The sequence below is a fragment of the Dipteris shenzhenensis genome, chromosome 21 (genome assembly GCF_047967505.1).
Source record: "Dipteris shenzhenensis isolate YYH24624 ecotype China chromosome 21, Dip_SZ_1.0, whole genome shotgun sequence".
Lineage (NCBI taxonomy): Eukaryota > Viridiplantae > Streptophyta > Polypodiopsida > Gleicheniales > Dipteridaceae > Dipteris > Dipteris shenzhenensis.
In genome coordinates, this window is record NC_141616.1 from 23,768,407 (window position 1) to 23,786,587 (window position 18,181).

The window sequence follows — 18,181 nt, forward strand, 5'->3', positions numbered from 1 at the left end:
ATATCCTCAAGAAAGTGTTTGGTCGCTTTAACCTTCTCTTTTTTGAGTCCCATTGTCATTGGGGCTCTAGGTTGAAATCCATACATCATCATGAATGGACTGAAACTTGTAGCTGAATGTTTGGCACTGTTATATGCAAATTCTGATATGGGCGAATACTGTTCCTAATTAGTTTGCCGTTTACGTAAATATGCTCGAAGCATATCCTCAATGATCTGATTGACCTTTCAGTTTGACCATCACTCTGTGGATGATCCGCGGTGCTCATATTCAATCAAGTTTCTAACCTCTTAAACACAGTTCTCCAAAAATGGCTATTAAATTTTCTATCCCGATCACTAACAATACCAGCTAGTAGCCCATATAGTCTATAGATATGCTCCACAAATAGTCTAGCTAATTCTAGAGTTTTAACATCTTCAATGATAGGAATAAAATGAGCCATCTTGGTCAACCGATCCACAATTACCCACACAGAGTTGTGCTGGCCCCTCTGTGTTCCAGGTAGTCCATCAATGAAATCCATGGAGATACTTTCCCATTTGCCAGATGGAATCTCCAATGGGTATAGGAGACCTCCTACTTTAAGGCATTCAGCCTTATTGACCTGGCATTTTTGGCACTTCAATACATAATCTTGGACGTCCTTACCTATTCCACGCCAAAAGAATTGTTTTTTCAAAAGCACATATGTCTTCTGAATTCCCGGGTGTCCCGCACTCGGACTATCATGACATTTAAAAAGGATTTGGTGCCTAATGTCATTATCCTCCAGGACACATACTCTACCCTTGTAGAGCAAGTAGCCATCTTCAATAGTATATTTTTTCCACTTGAGTCCTTTATCTTCAACCTGTGGTGTGTCGCCATTTCCATGCAACTCCTCAATGAAAGCCTCTCGATTTGTTGGATCCCTATTTTTTAGTGCTTTCCATATTTCAAAGAAGTGAGGATCAAACTCACATTTCCCCTTTAAGGACTCTAGGAAATCATTCTGAAATTGAGTAAAACTCAATTCATTAACAATTGGCATTCGGCTAAGAGAGTCTACTACCACATTAAACTCCCTTAACACTTATTTCATTAATTTTGGACTTGTCAATGTACAAATTCATTTTTACATATACTTTTGGACTAGTTTTCAGATAAAATTTAAGAAAAACCCAATCTTCAAAGCACATATAAAAACATAAAAACAAGCATTTTTTTATATATTTTTTAAGGACATGAAACTAAAATTATAAAATTTAACGCAGCCTAGATAAGTTACATGAAAAAATAAGATTCGGTTGTTGTAAACTCTCTTAATATTTAATGGTGTTAATAAACACCTTCAAAAGTTAAGCTTGAGATAAGTTACACAAAAAAGAGTGGTTCAATAATTGTAAACTCTCTTTATATTTATAATAGTGTTTAGGAAACACTTTCAAAAGTTACAAGTGGAAGTAGCAAACTCTCACAATATTTATAATTTAGGTGTTGAAAAACACCAAAAGTTACAATAAGACTCTCATTGGAAGGCAAATTACACCAAAAGTTACAATAAGACTCTCACTGGAAGGCAAATTTATTTTCAAGAGCACAGCCATTCAATTTGATGAATTTTCTATTTTCAAGTCTTTAGCCTAAATTCAGCCCATTCAAGAGCTGAGCTCATCTCATCCTCATCGATGTAGTTAAAATTATAGAAGAGAAGTAAGGATTGATGAATTTTCTCCTGCATAACACTTTGTTTATTCCGAATGGCTTGCGCTTCCTCGGGGGAAAATCTTCCATAACGAGCCACACACGAAGATATCTCACTTTGAAAGTCTATCAACTCTCTCCTATATGACTGCAATTTATCTATTTCAGTAGTAGCCATACTTATTTTTCTTTCCTCTTCCTTCTCTAATCCCTTCTGAAAAGCAAAGTCATCCTTCTCGTACTGGGTTAATGGAGCTGGATTTTGCTTTCTCTCCTCTCTCTTTCCTTGGTTCTCGGCAATCCCTCGGGGGGGTCACTCATCATATGTAACCCTATCACGTGAGTTTAACAGAACGATATTTTTTATTTCTAAATTTTACAGAAATAAATATACATAAGGGACTATTTAAAATAGTTTTGGGAAAAATTTACAGATTTGTATAGAAAAGGGGTACATTTTATTAATGAAAAATTTACAAATAAGGGATTTTAGAAATAGGCCTTGAACGCACGTGGTATAGAGGGTTTATACATAGTGACCCCCCCGAGGGCAATCCATTCTTTGAGGCTACTAATGGCTTGCTCGACAGAATCGATTACCTTAAAAAGATCCATAATGGCTGCAAGATGAAAGGAGTATGCTTGAGAAGAGGAGGTAAGGCTGCGGGCAAGATGGAAGGAGCAAGCTTGAGGAGAGGAGTAAGGTAAGAAGAGTAAAGTGGAAGAAGTGTGGAGAAGAGTAAGGTAAGAAGAGTAAAGTGGAAGAAGTTTTTGCTGCGGGTGAGATATAGAAGACGAACGAGGTGAGGAAGGTAATGAGAGGAAGGTAACGAGAGTGAGGAAGGTAACTAGAGGAGGTAAGGCAAGATGAAAGGAGTATGCTTGAGAAGAGGAGGCAACGCTACAGGCAAGATGGAAGGAGCAAGCTTGAGGAGAGGAGTAAGGTAAGAAGAGCAAAGTGGAAGAAGTGTTTGCTGCGGGTGAGATATAGAAGATGAATGACTACTAGGGGATTTATAGAACTATAGACTCATAATGTGGGATGAAAGATTTAGAATAAAGAATTGCTAGAGGCTGAGATGACTGATGCAAGACCGTAATGATAGTACATTGAAATCTATAAAATAAAATGATGGAACACAAGAATTATATAATTAATAGAATCTCATCATGAGATATTCTTTTAATATAATATAAGTTAGTAATTATTAGAATCTCATCATGAGATATTCTTTTAATATAATATAAGTTAGACTTGTTGATGCAAGACCGTAATGCGAGACATGTGAGATGATAGATTTTGAGTACATTGAAATCTATAAAATAAAGTGATGGAACTATTAGATTCTCGTCATAAGATATTTATTATACATAATAAATGATAGATTTTGAGTACATTGAAATCTATAAAATAAAGTGATGGAACATAAGAATGATATAATTATTAGATTCTCATCATAAGATATTTATTGTACATAATAAATTAGACTTTCAAAAAAGTAAAACCTAATGTATTGTAATGAATAAATATCATAAAATATCCTAATGTATTGCAACATTTAACATAAGTTTAAAAAACACTATCATTAATCAATACAAACAAGATAAAAATCTTCAAGGACTCATGTTTCTTTCTACATGTTTTACAACTGAATAGAGTCTGATGAGTCCTCTTGAGGCTGTGATTCTCTAAGAGTACATTGAGTCTCTACTTGTGTGGATGGTGTACATTGAGATTCTACTTCTGGTGCAATCGGGATAGACTTAATCTCTTCCTCCTTTACAAGATGTGATGTTGTAGATGCACATTGAGTCTCCACTTCTTGTGTAGGAAGAATGCATTGAGTCTCTAATTCAAGTGTAGACTGTAATGCTTCTACTTGAGGCTGTGATACAGAAGGAGACTGAATTGTCTCTTCTTTTTCTTTAGCTCCCTCAGGTTCTTCATTGAGTCCATCATGTTATTTCCCAATGGTAGCAGTTAGATAGTGAATAGTCTTAGCCACAAAATCTTGTAGCTCGAGCTTGGTATATGCTTCTATTGAGACATGTTCAAAAATTTCATTGAGATACAACATGAAGTTGTAGGCAATTCTCCACCCACTAGTAAACATGTCTCTGCTCCACTGCGAGGCGTGTCTCGAAATTTGGTTGGTCTTGATGCTCCCTGATTTTCATAATCGTAGAAACTAACTTGTTTGCAAACCTGTCCATCATGACATATGACAAAGTGAATGTGTGTAGTAAATAGTAAGATGCATGTTCATAATGATATGATAAAAGAACACTTACCTGAACACCCCGTGAAAGCCTGTAAATGAGTTGACAAACCAACAATGGTTGTCATCAAGATCCCATACTATCAGGCTCCAATGTGAACTACATCACCAATAAAGAGCGATTAGATTTATCACAATATTAAGTATTAATTGACACAATATTATAAATAAGAGAGTAAAAGAAAGATAGAGTCCATACTTACTTCTCATAGTATGGCATAAAGACAACTAGTATGCCATCCAAGTCTAAAGGTTGTAGAATTGAACAAACATCATCTACTTTCTTCTTGGTATCACTAAGTACAGCTGAAAGAAGAGAATCGAGCATACAGACGCGATTCTGTACTGATCTAGGAAAGTGAGATATAACCGTACTGCAGCAATAAATAAACAAATGTTAGAAGCAGATTGAATCAAATGATTGAAGTATCAAGCCAAGAGATGTTCATATCAAACCTGAGGATGGCCATCATGACTTTGTCATTAGCCTCTTTCAAAGGGTCGGAGAGGATTGTAACTTCCTCGCTACCAAAAGTCAAAACACGAGGTTGCTTGCTAATGATGACCCTAACCTGAGAAGAGCTCCCCATTTCGTCCAATACAGCGGTTACATTAGGACAACTTATGGGCGTAGCAACCAATGTTTCCTCTGGATGCTCCACCACGTTATCAATAAATGCCTTAATGATAGATGACATATAGATGCAAGTCTGTATGTGTCGACAATGAGGTTTCACTGCCTCTCAAATTAAAAATTTGAGCAAGGAGCAAAAAGCAATTATATCCGACTCTCCACCCACAACTGTGATCATCATTCTGCTTCGCTGCAGGGCATGTTACATACTCTATTTGATCTTCTAAGTCACCCTCCATTTGCATAAGTGCATCTATAGCACCTACCAACTTTCGAGCAGATCTACACATCAAAATAGAAAACTAAATGAATGTGCGCATTGCATAGGATGCATCTCATTGACATAATTATGACACAAGTAGGTTATACTTACTTTGACACACTGCCATGGATAGATGCTATTGAATTGACAAAGAAGCATTGCTTGGCTAAGATGTCCACAATTACCAAGCTCCAATGCAAGCTGCATTATCAATTAAGAATAATTATTATTTGATATAATCCTCCACAATGTAAGAGATAAGCTAGGTAGGGATTGATACTCACTCCTCGTGATATGCAGTAAAGATAACTCGCACCGCAGTCAAATCAATAGGTTGCAACCACTTAAAAACATCATCTATGGTCTTCTGCTTATTGCTAAGTACACTAGAAACAAGAGGATCGACCATATATGCACATCTTTGTATATATAGGGGAAGCTGTTGTAAAACCATACTGCAATGAATATTAGTTCATTTGATCCAATGGAAATACAAAAGCATAAAGTCAGTAAAAAGTTTGTGTCAAACCTAAGGATGGCTATTATGACCTTGTCATTAATCTCTTTCTTGAAGTTTATGAGGATTGAAATGTCCTCTTCATCAAATGGAAAAGTAAGAGGTTGTTCTCGAACTTGAAACCTAACTTGAAATGACTTCTCCATTTGCTGCAAGGTATGATTATTTTCTAGAGTCATCCGATGGATAGCTAGAGTAGCTTTGCTTTCTTGAGATGAGCTTTCTATATTCTCTACTCCAGCTATGTCCTCCTCATCCTCCTCCTCTCCCTTCTCCTATAAAAGGATAAAATAATTATGAGATTCAAAATTTTAAATTAATTATAAATTTAAAAGAACCTTTAAATGAATAAAGAAAATTAAACATAAGTTTTCATACCTCTACATATCTTCATGGTCTTTTTATGTAACCTTCAGTGTCATATTCATCTTCTTCTGCTTCCTTGCTATTGCTGGTGTCCTCACTATTATATCCAGAGCTTTGATCATTTTCATCATCTTTCTTGCTCTCATCATACATGATCATCTCTATTTCAGCATCCTCTTCATGTGAGATCATACCTTTCTTATCAAACTTTATTGTGAGAGAAGCCACGGTATCAAGGTATTCCAAGCAAGCAGGGCTCTCAATAATATTTACATTGTGTCCTTTTCTGACATTAGGAAAAAAGGGAGCTCATTTTGGGGCCTTTTACGGTTTGGAAAAATAAGCTCTCAACCAATCAATAGAAGGCCAACGTAACGTTGAAAATTCACAAAAATAAGAGAAAATAGAAAAAAGAAACAATACTTTATGTAAGTACAAGCGTGCTACATTAATGTGGAGATTGGTTTTTTATTCTCAGAAGATCTTTGGACAAGAAGATAGAATCTAAACTGACATTTAATCTGACAAGATCCTTCCCGCTTCCACCTTCCTTTGAACTTTCAAATGTTGTGCCGCCTTTCGTGCGAAAGGTCTACCATTCTACACCATTCCCTCATTGTGCAACAGCCTTTCTTTTCCAAAACTGCTCCCTTGATCCTGTTTGGCGTAGAGCAAGATGTTTCTCATCAACTGTCTGTCTGCCCACTTTCTCTTTCTTGAAACTTCAAATTGTTATCTTAGTTACATTACTTTGCTATTGTTACAGATTCAGAAAATCTCCATGGTGAACCAAAACCACGGCCGTTCTTGTGGAAGACGCTCTGTGGATGATAATGCTACGAAGGCAGAATTATACCAAACATCCTTACCCCGTCGACCTGTTTCTTCTATTTTGTCGGTAGAGAATTCAAGTACAGTCAAAACGGAAGGAACTTGGGAAAGGTTTAGTGTTTCGAAAGGAGCATGGGTGCTCATGCAACCTAGCAAAAGAAAAAGACCCAGACAAAAAACATTTTCTTGGCATCGTGGAAGGGAAGAGTACGAGATTTTAAAATCACCAAAGGGAAGATATCCGTGAAAGAAGTTTTGATTCAGCACGTGTACATGATAAAGAACTTGTCTTGCGAGACAAGTTCTTTATCAAAAAATCTTCCGCAACACCGGGCCTAATTGTATATATTTCTATTGTGGTTTTTTTCTTCATGAGGTGTATGGATTTTTAAGATGAAGCTTTCTCTCTTAGCTTATTGACATTCTTGTGTTGTTTTATTTCAGATTTATATCCTTCATCGTATGAGACATGGCAAAACATCGATTGTATTCTGGGATTTATAGATGTTCTGCATGGATCAATAGGAGAACAACAATACCAAGGTCGATGTGCAACAGAGCTAGCTCAATCGGGTATATTTTTTACTGATCATTTTTATCAGTTGCTGGACAAAGCTAACACACATGGTGTATTAATAAAACAAGACCTTCTGGCATGGAATTCAGTGGATTGGCCTCACCCACATTCTAGTGTTACAGAGGCATATAGGGCGAAGCTTTTTACAGAAGTACAGAAAGCTCTGAGGCCCAATATTGCCACTAGGATAGTAAAAATTTCTTTGTGCATGCCTCTCACAGTTTTTGGGGACTTGTTTAATACCTTTCCAGTGAAGGTTTCAAAAACAATGTTCACAGTTAAAGCAACAAATTCGGCATGCATGCCACAATTTTTGGATAAAGGTTGGGATAAGAAGACATGTAGTTCAGTGTTTTGTGAGGTGGTCCAACCTTCTATGCAACTGAAGTACATGGTTACATCACAAAATTTTATTTTCTCTTTTTATTACAAGCGCAGTCGAATGCTAGCCACAAAGCTTGTCCCAATGGATCAAGATGAAGAGTCTTTTGGTGCAGAAAATAAACTTATTGATATTGATGTTGTTGAGAATGGTGATGTGCTAGTCAATATCTCATTAAGAGAATGTTGCTCCCTAGCTCAATTACGCAGTGACATTCTGTTTGAGACTGAAGGTTCTATCTCAAACGACTTTTTATTTATCTACAACAATAGAAAGGTACACCATCTGATTTATCCTAGTCTCATTAAGCATTGCTATTAGTTTAATTTACCACTCTAATTCATATTGCTTTTTTGCAGTTACTCAAAAGAAGAGAGAGCTCAATAAAATGCAAAGACATAGAAAATTTAAAAATTGAGATAACACAGACTCCATAAACAAAGGTTTTGTATTCAATCAAGTAAGATTTTGTACAGAACTATTTAGCTGAATCTGTAGAACATATTTCTGACATCCATTTTCTATTTATGTACAGTTTGATCCAGAGGCTGCTCTACATTTTCTGGAGGATCTTCTCTCTGCTGCTCCATCCTGTCCGTGCTCCATCCTGTCTCCTCCACTGCCCCAGAAGCCTCTCTTTGCTGCTTCTCCACCTTCTCCTCAACATCAGCAGCAGGTCTTTGCTCCTGTGTCTGCTCCTCCTCAGCACTCTGTGATTGCTCCTGTGGCTTCTGGTCCTCAGCATTAGGTGCTTCATCTGTGGGATCAAGGTGTATGACACCTTCTTGTACTTTAGAGCTTTCACCCAACTCCACAGTAGCTGGTACAATAGGTTTGGGGGAGGCATAGCTCAAAAACCTCCAAATTGTATGAGCTCTAAAATTATGTACATAGTTGGAGCTGAAGCTATCCTCTTTCATCTGCAATGGCAGAGGATAATTTAGAACACTTTGTATCATTATGAATTATCTTGAAGCTAAATTAAAAGTATTTTTCCTTACCAGGTCTGGCTGTTCCTTCTCAAAGTAGCTTGAAAGTATATATTTTGCATTAATCAACACCCTCCATCCACAGCTACTTGAATCATTTTGTTGTGGTGTCTGTACAGTTAGAAAGATATGTTAGAAACTGTTAGCATCAGTACAAAACAAAATTATTCAATAAGTTCAAAGACATAGCATTTAATAGACTTTTTACCTCTAGACTTATTGGCTCTATTGAATCCAAAAGAGAGACATTTGGAGGACAGTGATCCAATGCATCTAAAAGCCTTCTAATACAACTGCAATATGTATAATTTAGTTAGTATGATATCAAAATAATGAAGTTTTAAGTTCAGAAAGCACACATAGCACGCTCTCTATGTGTGTTTTTTAGAGAGTTGAATAGAAAGCATTGCTTCTGCTGGATGTCAATAGACACAAAACTCCAGTGGTCACTGCATAAGGAAAAAAGCATAAGAAAATGAAAGGCTACAAGAGTTCCCAATATTAAAGAAGAATCTTAAAAGAAGTAGTCACCCACATACCTGCTATGGTATGGAAGTAGCAAAACATCAATTACTTCAAAATTGCAGTGTTTGAACCAGCTGGAAATACTCGTGGGAGTCTCCTTTGCATCTCTTAATTTAGAAGAAATGGCTGGATCAACAATATGGACTGTATGCTGTACAGAGTGGTGAAGCCAGCTTCTCATCATGCTGCATAGGATCAGAAAATAATTAGGGTAGGTTATAAAGGAGTTACAAGGAGGATTGATTTGCAAAAAATGTAAAATTTATAGACACTTACTAGAGCATTGCAAATGATAGTATCTGAGCAATACTCATTCTTATGAGCCAATGCTGCTAAGCATTGTTTTGTCAAATCAAAATCATTGACTGAAACTTCATCCTCAATATGAACAACTACATCAGGGCCCAGCTCCTTCAACCTTCTATGTATCTGTAGCTCCTTCTTTCCAGTCTCCACATCTATAACAGATTTTGTTTCTTTTATTTGCTGCTTCAGTGAGTCCTCATAAGCAGCCTTCCCTCTAGTGTTCTTTGAGTGTGTTACCTCAACAACCTTTACCTCATCAACCTTCAACTTCCTTGTAGGTGGAATTAGCAATATGTCTCTCATTTTGATGTCCTGCCATTCCACTGGATGAACAAGCTTGTCATACCTCCATCTCACTCTCGACAAAGTGTTGAAGTCTTTGGCCATCAAAGTCACCCTGTGAGCATGGGCTGCTACAAGCATTGCATCTTCAAAATATTTCTCCAAGTAATCCTCTGTCATTTCCTGTAAGGAAAGAATGACAGTTCTATTCCACCTGAACCCAAGGTTCCAACTGTCACAAATTTCTCTCACCAGTCTTTGAAAGGGTGCTTTGGGTATTGCAAAGCCTATAGCTTTCTGTTGCCTCCTGATCTCCCTTAGCACTCCTGCACCCTGATTCAATCTTTTGGCCTTTTGCTTGAGCAAGCTCATTGGCTTACCCTTCCTGCCATGTGCAGCTCTTCCCTTTGGAGGCACACTAAATTTCTTGGTACCTGCCCCAGCTGCTGTTGCTGTAAGCCCTGGTCCTTTGCCAACTTTCCTTGCAGTTGACTTGGTTCTTGCCATCACTCTGAAAAACTGCATACAAAGGATTTGAAAGAGATCACAGACATGGAGAACATGTTCTAACAAAGAAAAGGCAATCACAGGGGTGGAAGAAGCCAAATAGAGAAATTTGCAATAAAATGCGATATGAGCAGTTTGGAATTTCAAACATGTCCACATCGCATTTTGCTGCAAATTTTTGAAATGACATGCTGGTGCACTCCTACAGTGATTTCTATGTCTCTCCAACCAAATACAGTATGAATGGAGTTTATGCAAGAAGATTACAACTATGGAAGTCACAAAACCAGAATGACAGGGGTTGATGAAGCAATATTTCAATTTTTTGCAACAAAACGCGATTTCAGCAGTTTGAAATTCCTAATGCCTTCTCCTCGCATTTTGCTGCAAATTCATGAGGCAACATGCTGGAATATGCCTTTAGTCATTTGAAGGTGTTTGCATAACCATACAGGATGGATTGAGTCTATGGAAGTCAAGAAGTGTGCACAGACTGAAGGGAGAACCCATAAGTACAGTTTTACCCTCACATGCAAATATCACACTTGAAGATCTGCATTCCTACAGTGATTTCTCTGTCTTGGTTTGAGTCTATGCATTTCCATGCAGGATGTATTTTTTCTATTTTAGGCAAGAAGATTGCAGAGACTAAGGGGAGAACCCATTGTTACTGACCTGGAATCTATCTGTGGATGTGCTGTGCTGCTGAGGAGTAATCTGTGCTAAGGATGAACCTGTGCTACTGGACAAGATGCTGATGCTACAGAGTATGGAGGTAGGGAGGCAAGAGAGCAGAGACTGGAGGGCAAGAGGTCTAAAACAGGATACCACAAATAAGTGCAAATAGAATTAAAGAATCACTAAATCCCACACGTGTGGAATGTAGTCATTTTTCACACGTGTGGATGGGACCCAGATCTCTTGGAGTTTGAAATTTGGCACGTGTGAAAGTACACTTTATGCCTTGGAACTTGTGCCATTCATGATTTCATCATCAATACCACAACCACTTTTCCCTCCCCTGGATCCCAATCTTTCATCCCTGCCACGACCCTCGCATCTTCCATTTCCTTCTCTCTGATCCTTTCCTACCCAGCACACTCCATCCAGACTGCAACCTGCCTGAAGACAGTACTGCCAGATCTCCAGGTTACCTAGAGTGCAAAGTTCAAGCTAGAGAAAGAGCAGGAGATTTACCAGTGCAACTCCATCAGCATGGAAAAGGAAAAAAGAGGTCAGAATTCTAGATTGGTTTCCATGTTTTTCAACATTTATTTCTTCCATCCATTGGATTTTTGATGTCCCAATGTCTTCACTCAGCTCCATCCTTCTTCTTACATTTTCAATTTATACTATTCAAGAATGTGGTAAATCACCCAGAAATTAGATTGTAGGTTGATATGAATAGAAACAAGAAATTTGCAACAAAATGCGAGGAGAGTGGTTTATAATTCTCTAAACAGCCCATATCGCATTTTGCTGCAAATTCCTGTTGTTGACACCTTCCTCATGAAAAGTTTCACTCATTCCATTATTTCTCTTGCATATGAGATCATAGTATCCAGGAATCACTGAGATGAACCAAGTGCTTGATTTGACATGCACATGAACAGAACTTGAGAATTTGCAACAAAATGCGAGGAGAGTGGTTTATAATTCTCTAAATAGCCCATATCGCATTTTGCTGCAAATTCCTGTTGTTGACACATTCCTCATGAATAGTTTCACTCATTCCATTATTTCTCTTGCATATGAGATCATAGTGTCTAGGAATCACTGAGATGAACCAAGTGCTTGATTTGACATGCACATGAACAGAACTTGTGAATTTGCAACAAAATGCGAGGAGAGTGATTTATAATTCTCTAAATAGCCCATATCGCATTTTGCTGCAGATTCCTATTGTTGACACATCCCTCATGAAAAGTTTCACTCATTCCATTATTTCTCTTGCATATGAGATCATAGTGTCCAGGAATCACTGAGATGAACCCAGTGCTTGATTTGACATGCACATGAACAGAATTTGAGAATTTGCAACAAAATGCGAGGAGAGTGGTTTATAATTCTCTAAACAGCCCATATCGCATTTTGCTGCAATTTCCTATGTATGATTTGGTTCTCACTTCTACCTCATTAATTTGCTATCTTTAGCCCTGTGGAAATCTTCCTTGATGATGAGAAATGTTTTTGTTTTGGAACAGCTGGCTCCCAGGCCCCACCTTTCAAGAGGAAGCTGGACTTTTCTGCTGCTATTATTAGACCACAGCAATCACCAGGTGAGTCATGAGATGTCATGAAGGAATTATCTGGTGATATACAATGCATTCACTGATTGCATATGTCAGCATATAGAATTCATAGTATATAAGTTTTTGAACAGGCAAAAAGAAGAGACTGGAGCAGAGTGCTGATTCTTCCATCAAAAAACAAATGGAACCAGAAGAGGACAATTCTCCAGATTTGCTCCTATTTGAGTTTCTTCACAAATGCAAGGCTCAGAGTAACTTCCATATATACCACAGTATTTTCAACATGGAGTTCACAATGAGCTCTGTACTGGAGCAGCACAAAGATTTTCTTTCAGACTATTGGGATGCCTTCAAAGAACTGACAGAGGCAGGAAGAATTGTGGGAGGAGAAAAGGTTTTTGTGCACATAAATCATATTGTCTCCAATGACAAGCTAAGGTACCATGTGAACAGAAGATTTGACAGCCTGCCTGATCACTATAAATTCAACTGTACTTTGCACACCAGAAAGTGCAGAGTGCTAGAGGAGAGCATGGCATTTCTTATGTACATTGTCTTCAGTCATTGTCTTCAGTCAGGAGTCTTTGGATGAACAAGGGCAGGAAATAGAAGAAGAAGACACATCTGAAGCAGAGGAAAAGGAGGATGTTTCTTTGGTCACAGAAATGGCAGAGCAAGAAGAAGATATCAACCTTCAGGATGAGGGGCTGCAAGTGGCTGCTCTTGACCTTGTTCAACTGAGGACAAAAACTCTGAGGGGAGCAGAGCCAGTTGAAGATTTTGATGTTCAGAGCAGCAACTATGCAGTGCCCATGCTTCCAGGTGTGTTGATTGGTGGAAAGGATTATGTTTTCCTCCATGATATAGAGTGCATGTTTGATTTGAGGGAGGACTATGCCATTTCCTTTATTGCCCAGGCTTCAAGGCTTGACAAGGAGGTTGGCATAGAGGATGACCATTCACTACTGGCTTTGGAAACAATGTTTGATCCTGTAAGGAGCCCAAATATCTGGAGGGCTATGGAAAACACTAGCTCGTAAGGTTTCGAGAGCCACCCATGATTGCATCAGGCCACACAGTCCAAGAAGAGAAACAGGTGGAGAGAGCTGAAGAAAAGGATAAAGAGACAGTCGACATCAAGCCAATAAAGAAGAAAAAGACTCCAATCAAGATCAAAAAGAGAGTTCCGATCGGCAGGCCCTGGGAGAAATAGGATTTAGTCATCGAATATAGCACAAACATTATATTAAATTTGAACTGATTTGTATAAAGTCTTTGATATCTGGTATGATCTTGTATAAATGATTAATAAGTTGATGATGAAATGATTTGTACATTTACATAGAGTGGTGTCGTTAAATATTAAATGAACAATATATTGAAATTGTAAACAAATTGTATTAAGTTCAGATCATATGTTTCACATTGAAATACTTTTCATGCATAACACCAAGAGTCACTTGTTCCACTAAAAAAATTTCTATTGAATGAGTTTGAAAACATGTGGACATAACACCAATAAGTTACAAATGAGTCCTATTCATGTTTACTTGTCCATTTATGGTTTCTAAATATCTTCGATTCCCTCCATTGTCTATGTCTCTCTGCTGCAATTGAATTGTCTAGAGCTTGTCTTCGTCTTTGCTTTTGGGCTAGAAGAAAAGCAAGCTTGATTTTGGAGCTAGCAACTTTTCTTTTAGCATGCAGCCTCTATAGTATGCCTCGGTAAAACCATTGGAAGACTTCCTTCAGACTATTCGCCTTCTGACTCCCTCCATAGTGTTGTGTGTGTCTAAAAAATGCATTACGTGCCATGTAGCGAGACTTCTCCATGCCTTGGGTAGACCAAATAGCTGGGCATCCATACTTTTTGACGAAATAGGGAAGGTGGTTGTATATGATATGCTGTAAGACATAAGAATGCATAGTAAGTAATTAAAAAAAAGAGGATCACACTTAAGTAAAAGAAAAAGACATAACCTTACCATGTAGTGAGTTATATTGCAGGCTGTCCACGCGTCTTTCATTGACTTTCCAAAATGTTTAATTGCCTCCTCAAAGTTCTTGTAATCACTCTTTGTCCATGTTACTTTGTCACAGAACATGAAGAGTTGATCAAGAGACCTCCACACCTCTGCCTTCCTATTTCGTGCTTCCCCATCTGCCTCATGATCTTTCACAGCATTATGGAATTGCTTCCACAATCCATAATTAATCTTTGAAACTACTCTACCTTGCCTTACTTGCTTACTGTGTTTGGGTCGAGACAAGAATCTTCTTGCCTTAACACCACCAATAGAGGGCTTGATTGGTACCTCCTTGCCATTGGTAGACTTTTTAAAATCCTTTGTGATTTGAACATCTCCTCCATGCAGACCTATATCGGATAACACTTTTTCCAATGCTTGAAGAGCATCCTTTCTATTTTTTCGGGACGGAGTTTCCAAGCAAATCCAATATATAAAAATACCAATTTCTCAATAATTCGACAGAGACCATGCAATGTGCAGATGTGAACATTACATAGTGGAATGTCCAGAATGGCCTTGAAGTCAGGGTCAACTTTATCTCTATTAGGTGCTCTCTTCCACCATTTTGAATCCATTACTCGAGCTGATTCTTTGCAGTAAAGACAAGGAGACTTTGAGTTGCCTCCTTTACTAATGTTATACATGCACTTAAGTGTTTTAAGATCCCCGGCCATGTGCCACTCTACTTGAAAATCACCTTTTCCTGCAACATGGAGATTCTCGCCTTGCACTTGTCTTTTGATTATTCTTGGTATTTCCGTGTGGTGAAACACCCAATCTAGTGTTTCATGGTCTTCGGTCTTCACCTGCGAGATTATAGAAAACAAAAGTATTACTATATCATATTTGAAAACAATGACCAAAATCAAGTATAAAACAACCCATGATCATACCTGGAATGAGCCTAACCACCATACGTGTTTCTCTGACTGCACACTAAAATACTTCGAACTCGCTTCAGTCAATGATGTATCAATTGCTCCATTCATCAATGTAATAGTAACTCTTTCCATTTTCTTTTCCTTTACAACCTCACACTCATCCAGTGTCTTTACAACCTCAAATTTCAAAATGCCTTTGCACTCCTCAAATGTTATTCCATAAAACTCGACCATTCTTTTTTGAAGTTGTTGCAGATCTAAAAATATATTGTTCCAAGGATCATACACAGTGGTTCCTTTAACACCATGAAATATTTCTTCAATATGGATATATTGCCCAATAAATTCATCTATACTTTCATTCAAATGACCTCTTATCCTCCACACGGTTGCTGGATTTGGCAGTAAAACTCGTTTAATCCTTTGATCTTTCAAAGTTGAGGATATTGCATGGAAAATCGAACTATATCCCTTCCTGCTAACTCCACTAACATCAAGAGCCTCTTGGATTATAGTGCCATCAACTTGATTATTGGATACAAAGTCCTCTACAACATTGTGTTTGACTGTTTTGTATTTTTTTTCCTCAATCAAACCTTTTGCTACACCGCAAGAAAGCAATCCTTTCATTTGTTTAACAGGAAGAAGGTTCGGGTCCATATTTTCTTTTGCAGGCTCCAATAATTTCCTGTAGTAACAACACAATATGACTATATCATTCAGCACCTCCATTCTTATTTTGCGACAATCAACGAAATAGATATAGTCTGGAAGAGAGTCTTTTTGAGTATACAAAATTATAAATTTCAATCTAACCTTGCTTCCTGAATTCGTCGCTTGCATCCACCAGTCCCAGCCTTAAAATTTGTAATGCTTTTAATCTTCCTGCTACGTAGTCTGTCTCCAAGCACGGTTCTCTTCTTTCTTGCTCTTGTCAACTCTTTTTTACTCTTTGAATGCTCCTCAATTTCATTCTACAACTGCTGCTCCAATTTTGCACGAATGGCTATCTCCTCCATCTTGGCCCCCTTTTCTTGTAGGTACATCATTTTATACGTTTCCGCAAATGCAGACTGCGCTGAAATATAACCAAGAAGTCCATTTTGTCCATCGCCGGCAAACCTCAGTAATGTGGTGGGATTGACAAATGGAGGTGTAGAGTTTTTTACTTGACATTTTGGATATATGCTTCCATTGCACCATAAGTCAATATGTTGAAGCCCTTCTCTTCTCATATTTTCCCGCTGTTGAGCATTCAGCACCGTATCCTTTCGTCTTTTTTGTGCTGGAGCATATTGTTCTTCTAAGTCGATGTGAAGATGGTGTAATCGCTTCTTCTCAGATAGTGACTCACTAGTATCGGCCATTTTTTGTGCTTCTCAGGTTGCGAAGTTTGTTTTTCAATCTCATAGTCATTTTGTAACATGAATCGTGGAAGTGTGGCGGTATCCATGTGAATATTTTGAAAACTTGCAATCACTAAGTTCAGTGATGGACTCTTTATGAAAGGCCTGCACACGTCGGCCAAAGAGATGCGGAATCTTTGGTAAACAAAAAAAAATCTAAGAGGATATTTAATACAAAATCGTGTTAGTCAGACAAAAGATTATCTTATTCCTTTTTGAATTGACAGTTCTGTAGCCCTTACTGACAGTTTTGAGCCACGTTTCTGTATTTTACTATTTTTGAGGTCTTTTAGGAGAGAAATAAATCAAAAAATAGTGAATTTCTTACAGGGCCCCAAAATGAGTTCCCTTTTTCCCTAATGTAAGAGCTTCAAACAAATGTCCCATTCAACACAATGTGACTTCCCATCCGGACGGTAGCAAAAATTCCATCGTACTAATTAAAAGATCAGCACTTTTTACTAGCCTTTCATAGTGATTTGCGTTGCGATGGAGGGGACTTGTAGCTTCATGCTCTTCCAGCAGTAGTTGCAATCTCTTTGCATTCCCTCTTATATTGTTTTGTAAGGAGTGATCATTGTAAGGGCTCTTCATGCACAAGAAAAAGGTTTCTAGACTCTGTATCTTGAGACCGCATTCTCTCTTGTCCCTTTTTCTTGAGTATATACCATTGTAAATCTTAAGCTCATTGCCATATTGTTTTTCTAGGGTAGCAGACATTTGTTCCTTGTCATCTTTATCAGCAAATATGACTATATTACATTGTCCCACTCTACCAATGGTGGTATGTAATATTCTGTCAAGGAGTTGATGAATGTCATCCGATGATATTTCATAGACAAAGAAAAGCTGAGGTCTCTCCCAAGCAGTGTCGTCGGACAAAAAATCATTCAATGAAACTCCCTTGCACTCAACACTCTTTCTAAACTCTGAAATCATTTCATGTATGAAAAAAAAGCCCTTGTTCAAAGTTTTTTCTTTTCTGAGAGTGTGCTTATTGATGACTTTTTGTGCATATGCATACACATTTTCCGGAATGTCACTTCTCATAGAGGGAGTAATTTCAGATCCATCATCTTCTACCTTCACCCATTTATGCGCCCAAGCCTTCTGTTTAGCTGACGGTAAAGCTGATGCCATCTGCCTCACAATGTTATGATCAATTTTACATTGGCTAATTGGAATATTTTTTTCTCCCAATAAATATTCAATTGCACTCTTTACTGCATCACGCTTGACCTGTTGGATGATGCAATGTTCCATGCAATGATCTTTATCCTTTTTGCCAAAAAACCATTCTTTGGACATTAATTTCTCTGCAGCAGGACTTGCGTATTTGTCTGGTAGGTTTCTTAAAGGCCTCCACATCCGAGCTGTCATGTCTTTTTTCTCAATCTTCTTTGCCTTCTCTTTAATCAATGATGGAGCCTCATATGTGACATCTCCTTTCTCACATGCAAGACACACGT